Genomic DNA, 14062 nt, shown 5'->3' on the forward strand with positions numbered 1-14062 from the left:
CTTTCCACAGCTACTTTTCTAACTTGCTACAGGCACCAAACTGGCAGAAACAATGAACATTCTTGCCCATCTCAAAGTGTGACAAGGCTTAGTCCTGGACCTCATACTCTACATTTTAAATGACCTCTACATTGCTAATGACAATGGTAAGTTAGTCCTGACAGCTCCCTCTAAGAACTTCAGGGAAAACCCTCAAAAGTTCTTATCTATAGAAACATGACTAGGCAGATTTAGTCTTCTGCTGATTACTAAGAAAACTAATTTACTGCCTTTCACACCAAAATCTTTATCCTATACAAAAAAACACTACTACTGAATTTGTGTCCCACACAAAGCTACTCTGTCATTGTTTTATTTAAATATCAGGTGGTTACCTATAATCTATTGATAAACCCATAGAAAAACTGGGTTCTTATATTGTAGCAAATACTCAAACTAGCAATGCCAAAAAGCCTCAACATATAGTCTATGTAAACCATTACAGCCAGACTCCATCCACACCAGCCTTCAGCAATATCTGCTAGATTTACCACTTAAAATCGTACCAGTGCCTACCCAAGAGAGAGCGAGTGTTTTAGCAAGCCTATCACCCAGTTAGCTGCTCATAATGTAAACTACAAACCTCAAAACTGTCCTATACACCAAGCGTTAGTAGAGTCTTACACTCCTGCAATCATACTCCACAGGTAAGTCCCTATTAACCACAGCAATAAATAAACAAACAAAATAAAAAAAAAAATCAAACCTGCTAGTCTGTCCTTGCCCCCCTATTTAAGCACTTAAACAAAATTAAGTGCTTTAAGCAGGGGACAAAGCCCCCCTGCACCCACCATGTGGGGGGGTTGCACCCCCCCTCTACTTAAAATATACCAACTGCGAGAAATCTTCCCTTTCTGCGCCATTCTCTGTTAAAGTGTGATCTTGGCGTTAGTATATTTAAGTAGCGGGGGGTGTGGGGGTGGAAGGGGGCTTGCTCCCCTGCTAAAACACTTAGTTTACTTTTTTAGATTTTCGAAGTTTCAGAACTTCGATCATATGGTGTCGACCATATGGTATTCGAAGCTCTGAAACTTCGTTAATCTAATACAGACCAGACTACATAGGCTAGTATGGAAGCTTGTTTTTGTACTTTTAACTGTGCGCCTGACTACGTCTATCTGTAAATGGGCTCGCATTATGCATACATGTGCACATGGGAGACGCACAAACACTTTGGGTCCTCAAAATGGAATGAAACAAACCTCTAGAAATCAAACTATAAAATACCCGAAACAAAGTTTACAGGCTGTTTGAGAAGTGATTACTATCTATTATTAATAACAGTAAGAGGTTCCCCGGTTTTATTCTCTGCTAAGGTACCTTCTATGCTGCGTCTACATGCCCTCTCTCTGTGTGTTCTTGTGCGTTTCCTCTGCGTGCTTCTGTTTCCTCCCACATCCAAAGTGTTCAATAGGTGGACTGGACACTCCAAGTTGGCCACAGGTTCAAGTGTGCATTCAAATGTGTGGTATGGAAGGAAAGACTGTGGCAGGACGATCTACCCAGTGGAGTGAACCTTGCCTCTAGACGGATTGTCACTACTGAAGTGACATCATGACCCTATGTGCAAAAAACTTGTGTGAAAAAGGGGTTGTGGATGGATGAATACAGCAGAGGAGATACCATACATGACTTACCTCCCTAGAGAAAAATCAGGACAGTGCTTCTCTTCCAAAAAAGGAGACTATGAAAGCAGTAATCAAAGTTCTCCAATTCACTATGTAGGAGAAAACAAAAACCCAAACCACTACCAACCTACAGCTTTCTCACCTAAACAAAGTGAGAAGCTCATAAAACAACAGTAAAATAAGGCAAAACTAAAAAATACATGCATGAAATCACTCATGCAAGTAAAACCTGTTAACATTAATCAAACTACACTAAATTCGAAAAGCAGGAATGATGAAGTACAATAAAAATGCCAATAAATACACTGAACAGTTTTATTTTGTTTTTTTCTAAGTAAACGTCTTCTGTTCTATGCACTTACACTAACAGACGAACAAAACCTACTCTCAAGTAACCAGATATCACTACAATTGTATACTTGAAAAAAAGGACAGCACTGCACTACTAAAGGGAAAATGGGAACGTTTCAAAATAATAATAAACATATGGGGGGCCTGATGCAGAGTAAATAAGACAAGAAAGTGAGGCAGAAAAGCTGGGTTGAATGGCTTACAGACTCTTTTAAAAGGGGTGACCACTTACAAGTGGTCAATGATAAAGAATACTTATCACACAGCTTGGAAACTGTCCCCCCAAAGATTAGTTTAAAATTATAAAAGGTAAATCACCTTCAAAAATTTTCTGAAGGAGTTTGTAAGCCAGATTTTTTCTTCAAGGTTTGGCAGACTGCCCTAATACGTGTGCTGCCCAGGTAGCCAAATTCCCTTGGTACAGTTAACAGTAGAGTATAGAAACTGTAACCATAAACCCCAGCAAAAACTATGTGGGCAGAGGGAGAACATGCCTACTTTGCACACAAGACATCCCAAATGACAACCAAACGCTGATGGGACAAAACTATCCACTGCACTACTGTGCCACTCATGGTAGTATCATGCAAAGATAGCAAACTGACCTGAAAACAACGTAAACTTTATAGCAATGTTAACCACAACATACTGCAAATAAATTATTTCCTCAATCTAACGACAGAATAACCACACTGAACAGCTTGTGATGCAGAACACTCAGTAGTACTAAATGACTAGAATCAAAAAACTGGCACTAAGCAAACTTGTAATTCCACGAACCTTAAAGCTGCTCCAGTGAAAGACAGATACAGAAAAACACTAAAGGCATACTTGTTGCTTGATGGTGGGGGAGGGGCACAAGATTGAAGTAAAGTCCTTAAAAAGATTTTCTCATAGATTTCAAAAAGTGATTTGAATAAGATACATTAATCAGTCACAATGAAAGGAACACTTACTTGCAAAATGAACTCTGCTCACAGGTTTTAAAATTACTTCTGTCTACTGTGAGAGAAGGCATGACGAGGAGAGAAATCCATATTAGAACTAGCCAGTGTATCCTGAAAAATTAAGGTAACAAAAGTGTTAAAATCCCAGCTACAAAGTACAAAGATTACATACAGTTCAACCCCCCCAGTACACAAAAGTTCAACATGCAAGAAAACAACGGCTATAAAGGACAACAGTCTGGAATGTATTTCAAACAGGGTTGAGTTTCACTCGCCTGCTTAGCACAACACTGGTTGATGAAAGCCCTATAAATCACTTACCCATCCAGTCATCAATTCTCCAAACAGAAAAGTAAATGTATTCAGTACATTCCCCAAGTAATATATTTCTTTGGAAAAATAAAAGTTTTTGTTCAGAACTCAACACATTTACACAAGTACAAACATACGAGCAGACAATGAAAACAAACTTAATAACACAAGCTATATACATTAAGTTGGGTTGTTAAGTGTAAAAAAGTACAGTTTTGTACCTACCATAAATGTAGATGTTAGTGCTAATACAGCTGCAGTCATAACAGATGGGTTCTCCTGCCGTCAGGCGGGTCCTCGGTCGGCCGAATTCCAAAGTCTAGGTCCGGCGTCGGTTGTCGTCGCTTTCTTTCCTGACGTCAGTGCGACAGGGGTATACAAGACACAGCCGACGCCATTTTCTTCAGTCTTTCTTGCCCCAGATGTCAGGTGCCCCCAGAAGGAAGGCAATATATATAAATATTATATATATATATATATATATATATATATATATATATATATATATATATATATATATATAAAATATATAATCATGCATTACAATATAATCAATAATCAGTAGTTGCAAGCAAATACACCATAGAAGGATAATCCAATCAAGTTGTAAGATGAGGAGTTGGCCACTAGGTCTGTACCCAGAGGGGAAGGAGGGAGGGAAACCTGGACTGCAGCTGTATTAGCACTCGAACATCTACATTTATAGTAGGTACAAAACTGTACTATGTTCATCGTGCATACAGCTGCAGTCATAACAGATGGGTAGAATCCCAAAGCTACGCACAGGATGGTAGGCACTAGGTGGAAATGAGAGGAGCCAGAATGCCCTGCAACACAGCAGTAGCAAAGCCTGCTCTAGTTTTGAGGTATAAAGGTAGGTGTTCGTGTTTAGCGAAGGTATGCATAGAACTCCAAGTGGCTGCCTCCAAAATATCTTTGGTAGGGACTCCTCTGAGGAAGGCTGCAGAGGTAGCTGTGGCCCTTGTGGAATGGGATCGGATGCCTGGAGGTACAGATTTACCATGAAAGGAGCAACAAAACCGTATGCAGTGGCCTATCCATTTCGAAATTGTCTGCTTGGAAATTGGCTTCCCTTGAGCTCCTACAGCATAGGACACAGTAGTTCTGATTTCCTGAAAGGCTTTGTTCTGTCCAAATAGTAACGTAGCTGTCTATGGATGTCCAAGGAATGTAGCAGCCTTTCCCCTTTGTTTTGAGGATTGGGGTAAAAGGTAGGTAAGTGTATGGCCTGATTTAAAGCTACCCTGGATACTACCTTAGGCATAAATGACGGGTTGGTTCATAGGGAAACACTGTCCTGATGGAAGATGAGAAAGGGTTGCACAGCCATGAGGGCTTGTAGTTCCGAAACCCTACGAGCTGAGGTAATGGCCAGAAGGAAAGCTGTTTTCCAGGACAAATATTGCAAATCTGTTGAGGTAGCTGGTTCAAAGGGAGGCAATGTTAATTTTTCTAGAATGTAATTAAGATCCCAGGCTGGTATTGGTTGTTTCCTTGGAGGTCTTATATTCTTAGCCCCTCTGAGGAACTGTTAAGAGTGGGTGAGAGAATAAGGGTGGATCAGTGTTGTATTCTGCAGAAATGGCTGAGGCATGAATTTTGATGGAGGAAAATGAAAGTCCACTGTTCAACAGCTCAGCTAGATACTGTAATATCTGAGGCAAACTCAGTTTTCTAGGATCCTGGCCTTTTTCCTCATTCCAAGCGCAAAACCGTTTCCATTTTGCGGAGTAAGCCTTTCTAGTAGATGGCCTTCTGGCCTCCAAAATGACATCCTGCACGTCTTTGGAGAGTAGGGTCTGTTGTTGTGTTAAGGAATTTTCCATGCAGCCAGATTGAGTGTTTTCAGCTGACTGTGAAGAGTTTTGTAGCTGTGCTGAGTCAGTAGAAGAGGCATTAGAGGTAGGGTCCAGGGAGGAGTATGCGTTAGGCTCCTCAGGAGTGGGTACCAGTGTTGTCTTGGCCAGTCTGGAGCAATCAGTATCATCTTCGGTCTGTCTGCTCTTGCTTTCAAGAGCACCTTGGGCAGAAGAGGCAAAGGTGGGAAGGTGTAAACGGTCCGTGCTGCCCAACTGAAAGAAAGGGCGTCCACTCTCCAGGCCTTTAGATGGAAGGTCCTTGAGCAGAACTTTGTCAATTGACGATTCCTGTGGGTGGCAAAGAGATCTATGTCTGGCCTTCCCCATGCTTGGATTATCTTTGTAAAGACTTGAGGATGCAACTTCCATTCGTGTGGGTCTGTCATATTTCTGCTTAGACTGTCTGCCAGCGTGTTTTCCAATCCTGGCAGGTACTGTGCTTGAAGTTCGATTTGCCATTCCAGAGCCAACTTCCAAAGTGACATGGCTAGCCTGCACAGGGGGCATGAATGTGTTCCTCCTTGTTTGTTTATGTACCACATTACTGTGGTGTTGTCTGTTCTTATCAATAATTGCCCTGGATGCAGGAGGTCCTTGAAAGCTGTAATTGCATTTATCACTGCTAGCATTTCCTTTTGATTGATGTGAAGGTGCTTTTCCTTTTGGGACCATTTGCCCTGAATGCACCTGTCTGTCATGTGTGCCCCCCAGGCGTAGTCTGAGGCGTCTGTTGTGATGACTTGATTTGCTTGAAGCTTGCAGAATGGTAGACCTGTGTTTGTTTGGCATGCTTGGGCCCACCATAGAAATTCATTTTGCAAACATGGTATTATTGTTTCCAAACTGTGGCTGTATTGAGACCAAAGTTTTTTTTTTAGGTACCATTGAAGTTTCCTCGTATGCAACTTTGCACATGGGATTAGAAGAATGCAAGATGCCATGCCATCACTCATCAGACCAATGATTGAGTACAATGCCCCATTCGGAATGTATCTGACCAGACACTTGCAGCAGCTGGAGAGGCCACAAAAGTTCCTCACCAAAAGGATAAAGGGTCTCAAACATCTGTCCTATGCTGCCCGACTGAAAGAACTCCAGCTCTATTCAGTCGCTTACCGCTTGCTCAGAGGTGACCTTTGCCTAACATACAAGGCCATGTCAAACCCAGATTTGATGAATATGCTTCACCTCAAAAAATCTAGATCCGTCAGAGTCACAAGGGCGGGAGACTTAAACCTCGACACGGCTATTAATAGGACGTGCTGGAGGGATAGATTCATCACCCAAAGACTCCCTATGCTGTGGAATAAAATCCCGGTATATGTGAGGCAGAGCACCTCGCTGGCCTTGTTCAAGAGAAATCTTGACCAATGGATGGGAGATCGCAGATATACCCCAGGGATTACCTCAGTGTCACTGCTCAGAGGCACAGCAAAATAATGGGTATAGTTCCCCATACTAAAGGGGTGGCGTAAGCCACAAAACTATGGGCTAGGCTTGTAAATGCCCTCGGGCAGATAGCCTAGTATGAACCTATGAACCTATGAAGCCCAGAGCCTGCAGGATTTTCCTTGCAGTTAGCCTGGTACAATCTGCTAGTATTTTGAAGTACTGAGTTAATTGCCTCAGTTTTTCTGGCGTAAGATAGGCCATCTGGGTGTTTGTGTCCAAGTTGGCACCCAGGAAAGTTATTTTCTGAGATGGTGTTAGCCTGGATTTCTCTTTGTTGACTGTGTATCCCAGAGAAATCAATAACAGTGTTACATAAGCCAGATGTTCCAGAAGTATGTGTTTGCTGTCCGCTTGGATCAGGCAATCGTCCAAATAAGGGTAAATTTGTATCCCTTGAAGTCTGCAGTAGGCAATTACTGATGCCAGGCATTTCGTGAATACTCTGGGCGCAGTAGATAAGCCAAAGGGCAATGCAGAGAATTGATAGTGGATTGAACCTGCAAGAAATCTTGAGGTGTCTTCTGCAGCTTTGTCTGATTGGGACATGCAGGTATGCCTCCTTGAGGTCCAATGTTACCAGCCAAGACTCCTTGCCCAGCATGGGAAGAAGCTGCTGTAAGGTGAGCATCTTGAATTTTGGTACGAGTAGAAATGCGTTTACGATGGATAAGTCCAAAATGGGTCTCCAGTCTGTTCCTTTCCTTGGTACCAGGAACAGTCTGGAATAAAAATCTTGACCTTGACCTTGTTCGTGAGTAGGTACCTCTTGAATAGCTCATGTCCATGAGCTTTGAAATTTGTACTTGAGCCTCTGCCCTTTGATTGTGTGGCAGGTTTGGCATGCCTCTCATTTTTGTAAGAGTGTGAAAATGAAATCTGTAGCCTCTGTTTATAATGTCCAGGATCCATTTGTCTGCTGTGATAATATGCCAATTTTTTGTAAATAATGTCAGCTTTCCTCCCAAGGGTGCTGCCAGCTGAGACTTGCTTGGCATGAAAAGGGGAAAGTCATTGGGTTTGTTTCCTGTATTGTTGTGTACCGTCTTCGCCACCTCTTGGTGCTGGAGTTTGCCATTGTCTGCCTCTATATGATCCTTGAGATTGTCCTCTGCCCCTTGTACGCCTGTATCTACCTCTTTGTGGCTTGTCCGTGGCTGGAAAGGACCAGTTTTTTGAAGGCCAATTTCTGCTAAAACGTGGTGGTTGAACCTGTAGAAAAGCTTTGACAGTTTGCATAGATTTCGCTTTTTCTTCCATCTTCTGTAGTATCGCCTCAGCATTAGTACCAAATAATACACCCTTTTGTAAAGGAGCATCTAGTAGTTTAGCTGTAACATGATCAGGCAAGGGTTGTTCCCTAAGCCAGGCATGTCTACGAATGACTGATCCTGTAACAGCAGCTCTACCCGAGACCTCTAGAGCATCATAGCCACATTCTAAGGTGCGTTTACCCACTTGTTCTGCACTATGCATCATATCCTGCAACTCCTTCAAATCTGGTCGTTCAGGCTGTGACATTTTATTCCTTAATTGTGATAACAGAAACTGCTGATATTTAAGCACATGGAACTGACAATTTAAGGCCCTCATGGCTAGGGTGGCCGAGGTATATACCTTTTTCCCCCACCTTTCTAAGGATCTAGACTCTCTTTCGGAAGGTATTGGATTCTTAGCAGTAGAAGCCTTCATTCCCTTGGTGCCTTGAGAAATGGTTTCAGGGTCAGCATTATGGCTTTCGTAAAGAAATTGGTGAGAGTTAGGAACTCTGTAGTACCTATCAGGCTTGACTGGGGCAGGAGGCAGGGAATCCAGATTAAGGCAAGCCTCCGAGTAAACATCAAGTATGTCCAAGACAGGAGGTATCGCCAGAAGTCTGTGCTGAGGCAGCAAAAGAAATTCCCAAAGTCTTTTCTTGGAATCAGAAAAGTCTTGGCCTTCCCAATGGAAGTGTTCCCTCAAGGTATGCAAGGTTTCCCCAAAAGAAAAATCCTCTGGGGGAGATACAGAAGGAATGGACTGCTCTGCATCAGAATCTTCAAAAGGGGAGTACGAGTGTTGTTCTACATCAGAATGTTCTGAAATAATGGAGCCCTGGTCAGAAGAGGGGGAATCTTCCTCCACTCTGGGTCTCTTGTCTGGAGGGGGTTGGGAACCCCTGATAAGAGTAATTAAATCCTCAGCCATTTTTAGCATCTGCTTTTTAGGCATGAGGCCTGGAGATGAGCCCTGTGCAACAGGCCTCTTGGGATGCATGGCTGATTTGGACTTAGTAAAGGCCTTTATGGAAAAGGAGGATGAGGGTCTGAAGACACCATGGGTGGAAGTGGACCTGTCCACATTAGGAGGCTCAACACTCACAGTGGCTTCGGTAGCTGTAGTCTGGGTATGGGCAGAGGCACCTGCAGTCTCAGTCACAGAAGTGTCGTCGGCAGTCAGGGGCTGCGAAGGCGCCTCGCTGAGAACTGGACCATGTGTAGCCGGTTTTGGCGTGGTGTCGGTGGAGACCGCGGACCTCACGTGTCGGTCTTTGTCCTTGCGTTTTTTGGACAAAACGGTAGTTGGAGTCTCCGACGACATTTTATAATCAAAAGCTTTACCAAAAAAGTGCTGGGCGAACTCCGCCCGATGCTTAATAGTGCGTTTATTGAAAGTAGCGCAAAAGCGACAGCCCGAGACGTTGTGGTCTGGGCCTAAACGAGGTATACAGAGGGAATGGAAATCCTTATGCGGTATTTGCTTCCCACAAGAAATACAATTGTTAACTTTGTCTGACATCGGTCTGAGGCAAGAAAAGTTTCCCCAACGGGGTACTTAGCTTTAAAGAAGACTTCGGTTTCCAAATTTTCTTAATTTCAGGAGCTGGCCGACCGGCACTTGCGAATTGCTTCTGCTTCGGGCACCGTGCGGCAAAAAAGACTGAAGAAAATGGCGTCGGCTGTGTCTTATATACCCCTGTCGCACTGACGTCAGGAAAGAAAGCGACGATAACCAACGCCGGACCTAGACTTTGGAATTCGGCCGACTGAGGACCTGCCAGACGGCAGGAGAACCCATCTGTTATGACTGCAGCTGTATGCACGATGAACATCAAAGTATTAACAGCTGGGTAATGGTCTCTTCAGACTCACAAAATATAAACCACTATCCAAAGAAAAGCTCCAAAGAAAAATGCAATGTTATACTGAATTTACTTATTTGTTTACTGGTAAAGTCCAACTGGGTAATAACAGTTTTCAGAGGATGCCCGCGGAGAAAAGCTCTACTTGCTGACACGGCATTATACAAAGTTCCAGTTAAAACACAGTAGTTACATTTACACACAAACAGTAGTTTATACATTCTAAGGTTTTACAGAGCTTGAAGTTAAAGACAAAGCCCACGTGCAACTTAGTGGATTGTACAGGCAGCAGTTATGTATAAAAATGTTATTTCAGCGAAGGGTTGAGACTACTCTGTTTAAGAGTATTGTATGGTGAGCACAATGTCTTAACCATGTGATGAGCATGTGCAGGACCAAGATCGTTTAAGATGCGACTTAAAACTATTGAGTTTGTTGGAGATTTTTATTTGCGTGGGATACTATTTCAGAGCTTATCAACATATTAGGAGTACAGACAGTCTCTTGCAACATTTGAGCACGGTGCAGTGGTGCAGCAGTAGCTTTGTCTCCTCACAGCAAGAGGTTCTTCGGTTCAATTCTTGGCTGGAGTGCCTTCCATGCAGAGTCTGCATGTCCTCCCTGTGCTCGTGTGGGTTTCCTCCCACATTCAAAGACATACATCTGGAGCATTTCTCCCCGGGCCTCTGCTGAAAATTGGCTTCATTCCAAGTTGGACTTTCCCAGTTAGCAAATATTAAATAAATACATTTGCCTTATTTGCAAGTAATAGGAATTTGTTAATAAAGCAGAGGTCCCTTGCTGGACAGTAGAGCGGTAGTAAGTTTTGTAGTGCAGGGCATTTTTCTTGATGATTGAGTTTGTGTACTGTAGTTAAAAGTATTAGGTAGCTGTGTAATTCAAAACAGCTTAATTGCATTAAGCTACAACAATGGTGGGTCCTATGAGGGAGACTAGTGTCAAATTTAGCTATTTTACTGTAGCAGAAGGAAAGTTTCTTTCAGAGTATTGTGTAAGTTTGCTAGGATAGGAGTGGCATGTAAGAGTCAGCAATAAGAAGGTGGTGGCTAGAGTTTTTCTTGCAATATCTGTAAGGAATATTTATTGTATAAAAGGCAGTCTAGTTTCTGGTGTATAGGATTTAATGGTTTGCAGTACGAGGGTCATATCAGAGACCATCATCTATTACAATGCCTAGAAGTTTACTGTGAGTTACAGTTTCAGTGACAGTATTTGCTGACTTTATTGTAAAAGATTGCTTTCGATTTTGGCAAATTTGAGGTAAAAAGCATTAACTTGTATTTTTGGGGGTTGAATGGGTGATTTGATTCTTTGAGCCAGGTTTCGACAGAGATTTTTGGGTAATGTCTGAGCTTATTTACTGTTGAGGCCACACACATTAATGCTATGTCATCTGCATACTGAACTAAACTAGCATGGTGAGCAGATGTGTGGAAGTCATTAATAAATAAATTAATACAGACAGGACCCAGGATAGAGCCGAGGGACACCTGTAGTAACTGTTTGAAAGTATGAGCAAGTCTGTTGCCATTTAATGGCTTGCTGCCTTCCAGATAGGTAACCAAGAAACAACAACAAGGATTATTCAGAAAGTCCTATTCAGGACAGCTGAATGAGCAGTTGCTGGTGCGAGACTGTACCAAATGCCTTGGAGAAGTCTAAGAACACGGCGAACACAAGCAGACTATTGTTTCTATGTTGGTTCATTGTAACTGGAAAAATGGAGTAGTGCAGTAGTGGTGATCTGCTGGGGCCTAGAACCATGTTGAGGTAAGGTGCTGCATATGGATGTATTTCTCCAAAACTTTAGAGAGGGGGAGAGAATTGCTAGTGGTTTGTAGTTAACCTCTGTAGACGTGCCACCTTTTTGCAGTGGTAGTCTATATGATTTTTCCACAGTGATGGGATGCATCTTTCTACAATGGACCTATTACTTGGTATGGATACAGGGAAGGCTAGGACTTCAATGTCCATTTTTAGGTACTCTGATGGTAGTCTGTCTACAGCTATGGAAGTAGTTTTTAGTTTAAGGAGCAACTTCATTATGAGTAAGGCAGGTACTGGGCAAATTGAAGAGCTGGGGGTGGTTTTGACTGGACAGGGGTCGAGAGAGGGGGTAGATATATTGGTGTCCAAGAGAGAGGACACCAATTGCAAAAAGTAGGAATTAAACTGGGTGGAGATGGGGTCTGTTTTTGGAGGAATGGTGATCTTGCCAGGGGTGAGTAGTTTATTTAGTGAAGACCAAAAAGTTTTTGGTTGTTTTTACATTTGTCTTGTAGGTTGGTATAGCAAGTTTGCTCATCTTATTTGACATGGAGTTTTGCAAAGTTTCTAAGCTGTCTAAATTGCTGGAAGCAATTTTGAGTTTTGTTTTTAACAATTTTTCCAGGCTTTATCCATTTTTATCATGTTTTTTTTTCTCTCGTCGGCCATCGTGGGGGGTTGGACTTTACTCTTATTACATACTGTTGCTAGATTAATAACATTTGTACGGATCTTAAAAAGTGTTCTACGGCGGTATCTAGTAGCACTGTTCTAAGTTTATTCCAGTGTTTCACTGGAAATATTTTTGCTGAAAATGGTCGTATTTAGTATTGGATTACATATATGTTATCAAGATTATAGTGAGTTCTAATGGCAAACGTTGGTATAAGGTCACTTATGATATACGAAAGGAAGCCTACTTTTGTAAGTGTCTGGTTTGTAAGAATCCAGTCTAACTGAGTGCCTCCCTGAAATTTGTTGATTCCAATAGGTATGGTTATTAATTACCTCAAGTTGTACACGTTTATGGATTCAGTGGGGGTAGTGGAATTTATGAGTTGCCAGTTTATACTCAAGTCTCCAATTACTATAGTTTCATTGTTAAACTTGTTAGGATATCCAATACAAGATGCTTTCAGCAGTTCAGTGTTATTCACTGGTCGTATACAAAATTGCTGTTAAATATACATGTCTCCCGGTTTTTTTTTTTTAGGAGTGTTATTAGAAGTTTAGTATTATTAAATTTGGGCATTTCCTGTGAAGTAAGGTTATGGTTAAATAATTTTTATAAATGACTTGTTACACCACCTGGACACTTTTTTGTCTGTCATGCCTGCCTATACTGCATCGGGGGGGGGGGGGGGGGCAACTCATTATTTAAAAAAAAAAAAATTAACAAAGTTTCAGTAGCTGTGACTACACCAGGAGTGTATACAACAAGGTAGGCATGTGGGGTCATGGATTTTATTGCACATTCTACTTAGGTTCATATTTAGTAAGGTGAGTTTGGGTTCTGTTTTTTGTTCATAGGTAGGGTACTAGGCTATCGGTCCTAGAGCCTATACAAGCATAGCCATAACGATTCATTGGCTATTGCTTCCCACAAATATTTACTTTCCTGGACCCCTGTCTGACAGGGCTACTGATGTGATCCCCAGGGTGAATATCCCACCCAATCGTCAAGGTTCCTCTTGAAGAGGGCCATTGAGGTGCTCTGCCCGACATGTATGGGTAGCCTATTCCAAAGTACGGGGAGTCTCTGGGTCAGGATTCTCTCCCTCCAGCATGTCATCGTGATGACAAGTTTAAGATCCCTGGAGCGTGTGGCTCGGAGGGATTGGGATTTCTTTAAGTGTTGAAATATTAGGTAACTGGTTATTTTGGGGATGGAAGTAACGATTTTATAAACAGTGGAATATGGGTTGGGATGAATATTCTCCACTAATTTTTTGAATTGATATTTTAAAGAGGGAATAGTATGACCAGTTACATTTTGGTCTTTGGTATTTGATTGTAAATTTAAATACTTACCTTACAGACAGCAGAAATGGTTTGTTTGTAGACCTAGGGTGCTAGGGAGAAAGACTGACTGGGTAGATGTCGATATCCCTTGTGAGGGCTGGCTGAAGTCCTAAATATTTGAAGGAAGTATACTTAATTTGTGATGAAGGCTAGCTGAGTGAGGAGGAACAAAAATCTGAGGTAGGGGTATCTTAGTTAACATTTTCTAATCCTAATTTACAACAGGCATAATCCCAAATTAGAGAAGACTGGGTTGGTTGTAGAGATGTAATTTTGATAGTTAATGGGGGCAAAGATTAAGACAGCTTTAGACAGTCTTGGGTGATAAACAAGAGTGGGTGTTATGACTGGGAGTAATGACGGAGTAATTCTATCATTTTTTTTTCTTTTGAAGGGAACTGATGATTTTAGTTTCAGGAATATGTGGGTGGTGCTATGGAAGTATAAGTGTAGAGTAAGAGGGGTTGGGTGGGAATTAGGAGTAGAGTAGGGGAGCAAAGTGAGCTTGAGCATTAGCAAGGGCTA

This window comes from Protopterus annectens, chromosome 6.part1 (genome assembly GCF_019279795.1).
Source record: "Protopterus annectens isolate FY-2018-M chromosome 6.part1, PAN1.0, whole genome shotgun sequence".
Taxonomy (NCBI): domain Eukaryota; kingdom Metazoa; phylum Chordata; order Ceratodontiformes; family Protopteridae; genus Protopterus; species Protopterus annectens.